The sequence below is a fragment of the Berghia stephanieae genome, chromosome 6 (genome assembly GCF_034508935.2).
Source record: "Berghia stephanieae isolate SIO BIC M18660-M18661 chromosome 6, UCSD_Bste_1.3, whole genome shotgun sequence".
NCBI classification, from domain to species: Eukaryota; Metazoa; Mollusca; class Gastropoda; order Nudibranchia; family Aeolidiidae; genus Berghia; species Berghia stephanieae.
Window position 1 is genome coordinate 56,498,659 of NC_088365.1, and position 7,500 is coordinate 56,506,158.

The following is a 7,500-nucleotide window of genomic DNA, read 5'->3' on the forward strand; positions in this document are numbered from 1 at the left end:
ACACATATACAAACACACCCACACACACACATACATACATACACATACATACACACATACACACACACACACTTACACATACACATACTCACACTCAATTGATCACCACTCGATTACTGTGAAGATACAGTTTCTCAGTAAAGTGCTTAAGACCTTTTCACAAAGATAAACAGGATAAAAATTAGGTAATTCCCCTTCTTTATTTATCAATGAATGATATTGTTATATTTTGTCTGGATTGACTTTCTTGGAAACAATGGGTCCTTAAGAATTTAAGAACTGATCTGAAAATAAAGACACATCGATTCTTTTTTTTTTCTCTCTCTCGGGTTATTCAAATGCATTTGACCTAAGCAACCCTTACAATGATATGCTAGGTTATGTTGTGTTATGTTATGTTATGTTATGTAATATTATGTTCTGTGAAAAGTATGGCCCATTGTTGTAATAGCAATAGAAATAAATACTCTCAATCCATCGCAAAATAGTATCCTGTTCAATCAAGCCCATAATTGCGTTAAGCTATCAAACCTATTATTTTATGCACCTTGCTTGATGCTTATCTATCGACGATAATACATGCAAAGTTGATTTTGTAGCATTTCACAACGGCTTGGGACACAACGGGACTGTTTTGTCCCGTCCCAATAGGTGCGGTAGATTTCTCTAAATTCTATATGTTACAGATTTGGGACAGGTCTGTCCCAGGACAGTCATGTCCTAGTGCGGAAGAGGGTTAAACGTCATTGACGACTAGATATGTGACCCTTCGCCTCAAAACGGTATTAAGTCGGGATGGTTAAGATGTTGAAAATTGAATATATAGCCAGAAATATCAGACTTGTGTTGAGTTTGTATGTTTTATTGAGGAGAATGGACACCATATATCAGGGTGCTAATGCCAACAATTTATATTTTTGACCGGTCCTTTTCGACATTGAACATTCCTGAGAGACTGTTGGAAGTTCGAACCGTTTTGACCTTTGGGATCGTTCATTCTTGAACCGTTAAAGACCGCTACACGATGAAAACCGTGGTCTACAGGAGTAAAACACACGGAGTAGTCACACTCATTTCAAATTGTAACCTAATTAGAGAAGAGGGGTGATGCCTTCTTTATTTGCTCACCGTACTTCAGTGTTACTTCGATAATTTAATAAAATTTGAAATTTATCCCCATTAACGGAGATAATGGCATCGCCCAAGGCGCTGATCGAGTTGTTCGTGGCGTTGATACACACACGCAACTCCTACCCCCCCCCCCTCCCAACACACACACACACACACACACACACACACACATTAGAGGGCAGCGAGCATTGAAGAGTAAGAGAGAGACGTTAAGTTATAATAAGAGGGGGTGGATGCGGTAATAAGCTACTAAGTAATAAGTGGGGTCCATGGTGACTTTTCGCCAGATCTAACAAACCCAGCTACCCATTCACTGCTGAGTAGACAGGGATTCAGAAAAAAACTCGACTGCACCCGGGATCGATCTCTGGCCCTTTGCGTATAAAGAGAGTGCTCTATCAACTGAGCTATCGGGGTCCCCAAATATTCTATTGGACTTTTTTAAAATACAGACGTTATAACTGGGTTTTTTGGAAGGAAGAAACTAATGAAACTCATATTATTTGATTAGTTAAAACACCAAACGAAATTTTAATATTATTGTATTATTTTAAATGACAACAATGAGATAGAAAGGAGTGGTGACAAGAGATGGACAAAAGAAAACAAAAAATCGGACTTGCTACTTGCTAGGTTCGACACACACACACACACACACACACACACACAAACACACACATTTTTAGTAGTCACATGCATTTCAAACAATAACCCATTAGAGAAGAGGGGTCATGCCTTCATCATAGATCATTGTCATTGCGATCATTATCGTGTAGTAAATTTTGAAATTTACCCCGTATAATGGAATCGTCCAAGGCGTGCGCCTCCTGTTCCCCCCATCTCACACACGAAAGGGCGGTTTGCGGAGTGGAGGGAAGTGGCCGTCTGCCTCTATGGTCGTCTGTGTCGTTTAGTGTATGGCAAAGGGGGGTGGGTGCGATTAATTAAGTGGGATGGGTGGTGATTGGTGGAAGATAGGCAACCGAGCCAACAGTATGGCGCGAGACCGTTGAAAGGTGATAAGAAGTGAGGACCGCCACCGGTCTTCCACTATGGGACCGGCCCACGGTTCACAGCTAAAAGACCGTGGGACCGGTCCAAGGACCGGTCCTCAGCGCGGCACTACCAGTGACCCATAATCTCATACCGGTAATGTGTCGGAATGACACGGAAATTAGAATGATGATATTTAGTAGTAGATATCTAATGTTATGTTTACACACTTTATGACACTTCATGACACTTTATGACTCTTTATGACACTTTATCGATTCTCCTCAAAGTAAGGCATAAATTTATCCCAAGTCTAATATTTTTTAACTGCAAAGTCTATTTTCAACATCAATATTTCTCCAGCGTAATACTGTTTTGAGATTGCTGGTCACCTATAGATGATGATTCGTGACGTTCAAGGCGGACATATAGTATTTGCAGGTCTGATAGCCGAGCGCAATTATGGGGCTTGATTTAACGACGTTGTTGTAATGGACAATGTTTTTGCGTTGATTAGAGAGTATGTATTTCGATTACAGCAATGAGCCCATAATAAATTGGGTTATCAGACTTGCGAATAAGTACACATAATATGTGACCCATCGTCTCAATAGGACTCAAAAACTTGAATTGGTAAATAATAATAATAATAATAATAATAATAATAATAATAATAATAATAATAATAATAATAATAATAATAATAATAATAATAATAATAATGATAATAATAATAATAATAATAATAATAATAATAATAATAATAATAATAATAATAATAATGATATATAATAATAATAATAATAATAATAATAATAATAATAATAATAATAATAATAATAATTGATGATGATGATGATGATGATGATGATAATAATAATAATAATAATAATAATAATAATAATAATAATAATAATAATAATAATAATAATGATAATGATAATAATAATAATAATAATAATAATAATAATAATAATAATAATAATAATAATAATAATAATAATAATAATAATGATAATAATAATAATAAAAATTACGCCCTTTAACGGCACCATAAGATCCCGTCGCCTCGGCATTCCATGAAGGAATATAGATAATCTATCAAACAGAATGTCTGATGTCTACAGGAATCACCCATGTTGTCAAAGTGAGCAAATTGGGGGTTAATAATCTTGCTCAAGAAAAAAAAAACCGAAAGTGCCTGAAGCGGGACTTGAACCCGGGACCTTCCGGATCACAGTGCAATGCTTTAACCTCTCAGCCACATGATTATTATGATAATAAAACATTATCGTAGATAAAATGATAAGAAATAGGACCTTCAAGTTTATTGCAATGCAAAAACAAAAAAAACCCCAAAAAACCCAGTATTTATTCTCCACTATGACGAACATAAATTAACCCCCAAATTTAATAAATTTGTGTCCACCCCGACATAACACCGCTTTGACACGATGGGTCACATATTAGTAATGAATAAAAGAAGCAGCTATTTGTGGTGATCAGAACACAAAGATTTAAGGATACCAGTGAGAAGTGACTTGTAGCACTGTAAAACGATACATGTCTTTTTAACCCGTAACTACTGGAGTCTTGAATGAAACCGTATTTAAATATTTGACCAAATATCGATCGATTTAAATGACCCTCATCTTGGCAAAACCTCTCAAAACCTGGGACTTCGTTAGGAGATGATTCTTACGATTCAAGCCGCAAAAGACCAATTCCGATAGCGCTACGACATATAGGCAACAGTTAATTTTATGCTAATAATAATAATAATAATAATAATAATAATAATAATAATAATAATAATAATAATAATAATAATGATAATAATAATAATGATAATAATAATAATGATAATAACAATAATAATAATAATAATAATAATAATAATAATAATAATAATGATAATAATAATAATAATAATAATAATAATAATAATAATAATAATAATAATATAATAATAATAATAATAATAATAATAATAATAATAATAATAATAGTAATAATAATAATAATTTATTTCTATAGCGCCTAAGCATCAAGTTAAAAGTGCTCTGCAGCGCTTAAATTGGGCTTTTATATAGAGCAATATCCACTAAACGTGCTCAAAGCGCTTTACAAGGGGTCCCTGGCCAACAGCAACGCTTAACATGTAGTAGTAATTGTAGTAGCAGTAGTAGTAGTAGTAGTAGTAGTAGTAGTAGTAGTAGTAGTAGTAGTAGTAGTAGTAGTAGCAGCAGCAGCAGCAGCAGTAGTAGTAGTAGTAGTAGTAGTAGTAGTAGTAGTAGTAGTAGTAGTAGTAGTAGTAGTAGTAGTAGTAGTAGTAGTATTAGTGCCTCACAAACTATATGTCAACATATCTTACTACATTTCTTTTTCTTTTATCACCACTTTCCGTGTGCAATTATAATAATGAATCCATTAAAAAAATAATAATGAATCGATAAAAGTTAGAATCCATGCAGATGCATTTAAAAACTAAATTTGCGCATATTAAAAAAAAGCTTCTAATAATCTCAATAACATCAAAGGAATCTGGCACAAGAAGATCAAGATATGAAGTGAGTAGAAAAGTGCCAGAAGACAATAGAGAATAAATTTTTTTTCGCGGCGGTGGTGGGGTTTGAACCTGCGACCTTATTGGTACGACAACTCCGCCTGGCAGGTGAGAGCGTGGCTCTACCGTGCGAGCTATCCACGAACACAAAAATATTCGTATCAAACCCAAGTCATATTTCTAGAGCTCTCTCTCACCCACTTCTGGAGATCGCCGGCTCGCTCGCACACAACCATCGCGAAGTTATTTTTGACCAGCAGTTAAGCTTAATAGCCAATATTCTCAACACAAACATATAACATAGAAACGATTGAGACATTGAGTATGCTCCGGTATATGGGGTGAATTTTTAATTCGTGCCATATCGTGTCCATGGGGAGAGAAGAGGATTAAATCAAAATAAGTCGTCAACCATCTGATGGCGCCGGTCTTCCCGATTCATTTTTTATTGTTTGATACACGCGAGCTTAAAATGAGTAGTAATAGTATCATACATCTTGTTTGATGAGTTATCTATATTCCCTCATGGAATGCCTAGGCGACGGTATCTAAATAAAATAAAATAAAATAAAATGAAATACCCTTTATTCATCCCATAGGGGAAATTTTTCTTTAGGGTCTACTCCAAGGGAAGACTGGAATAACCCAGGCGTCAGCCGCAATGCAGCGCCGCAAATTGAGCTAAGACGAGGTAACTTTCCCAAGGCCACACAGCGCAGCGGCGAATGATAGAACTCGGTACCTTCCGGGTACGAAGCAAAGACCGTACCGCTGAGGCAAGTGCCTCTTAATTGCCCCAATTGGTTCCGTTGCTGAAGGCCGTAATTTTTAAGAGTAATAGTACACTTATACAATGAAATTCCACTCATCGATCGATATATTATCAAAATACTATTGTGAGGATTGCTCGAATTTGGAAAGCCACATGATCCGGCCATAGTCTTATTGATGATATGCGTTCAGGTAAAATACTCACCTGCTCTTCCCGCCGGATTAATAATACCAACACACAAAACTATGCGTAGTCTTGAACGTTTATAGTCTAATAGAGGGACAAAGGCAAGAATAAGAAGTACTTACCTGACTGGCTGTTTAAAAACCATAACAAAGAGCCAAATGGCGTCAGCTTCATTCGGTCTATAGAAGGTATTATACACAAAGTATGTATTCAGTCCTCCGGAAGAGTGGTTTTACACTTCCAATGAGATTGGAACCACTTTTTTGACATCACACTTTTGTTCCCTATTTATAGCCTGACACTAGGACTTATTGTGTGACGTCAATTTTAGATTAGGTCATGGCCTAGTAATTTACTCACGAAAATAAATGATGATACTATCTGGCCCCTCGGTTTTTTGTTTTTTTTGCACAGTTGCAAGCTGCAATGCGGCCGCAAAATTAGGTTAAATATTTTCTGATTTGCATTGCAACCGCAAAATCTGCACATTTTTCAAATTTTTAACAAATTCTTTAATTCTTTAAAAAAAATTATTTTTGCGAAATTTGCGTTCCCCGCGGTGATGAAGATTATTATTGTAATTTGTTTTCCCAACCTTGTGCCTATTTCCAAATCAGCATAATTTCTGGCAAAATTTGCCATTTTTTTATCCCATAATTTTGCATAATTTTGAGTTTGAAATAGCGTAATTCCGTGGGGATATTTTATTACATGGGTTGCATGTAGTTAGGTGTTAGGTGGGATACAACAGATTTAGAAACCTGCAAAATCTTTGCAAAATTTTTGCAAAATTTACTTTTTTTCCCGGCAAAATTCATCATTTTCTTTGCAAAATTTTGAAATATTTTTTTTAAAAAAAGCCGCGAGGTAAGTACAATTGGTTGAAACATTGAATACACCTCACGATTCGCTTTCTTTTGGTGGCTGTCGCCATGTATTTTGACGTAATTATTTTGGTCAGTGTTAGGCTATGCGTTTACGGAGGCTACGGTTAGGCTATGATGAGTTAACGAAATATACTCTTGTAAACACGTACGGAAGTTGGCAATATTATTGAAACTACGTGCACACATTATTTGCAGGTCTGGTAACCGAGTTCAATTATGGATTCGTTTTAATGTCGTTGTAATGGAAAATATTTTGTCCTGTGCAACAGTGAGACAGACCATTTACAAGTTGAGCAATTAGGCTTGTAAACAGGTAAGGTTTTGATCCGGCTGGTAGTGTAGCCTTCGTAAACTCATAAAGTGACTCTGTCCTAAATATCGCCTCACGATAATATAGATAGTTCGAAGATGACGTCACTCAGGTCTTTGTTATTGTTTTTTGCCATCCGCGTTTATGAGTAATGCTCACTGAACTGTATTGACCCGACTATAAACGTTCATGGATACACACAGTGTTGTGTGTTAGTCCGTTATACTTCCGGATGGCAATGTTGTGAGCTTCTTAGCCAAGCGCAGACTATCTATAAGGCGACGACAACCAGAAGAAAGTGAATACATAGTGAGTTATATTCAATATTATGAACAGTGGGATCATTCGTTACCGTGAGTACTGCTAACGGTAACTCACTTTTCACTTTCTGTCAGGCTTTGATGACTTTACGAAAGCTACGATCAGGCTATGAATTAACGAAAGATACTCTTGTAAGCATGTACGGATGTTGGCAATGTGTCATATTATACAACAATGAGACCATTTATTTACAATTTGAGCTATCAGGCTTGTAAATAAGTATGCGTTTGTTTGAGGTTATTTCCAGTGCAACAGAGAGAACATAACACAAGCTACAATAATAATGTATATAGCGCTTATGCCGAAACTTCGAAGCGCTTCACATTGACTCAGT

General features: G+C 35.9%; 1 protein-coding gene across 3 annotated transcripts in view; it reads right to left on the reverse strand.

Annotated features, from left to right (window-relative positions):
• LOC144975312 (serine/threonine-protein kinase TBK1-like) overlaps positions 1-7,500 on the reverse strand; it is a 66,902-nt gene that overhangs the window by 22,507 nt on the left and 36,895 nt on the right. The gene's annotated exons all lie outside the window — the stretch shown is intronic.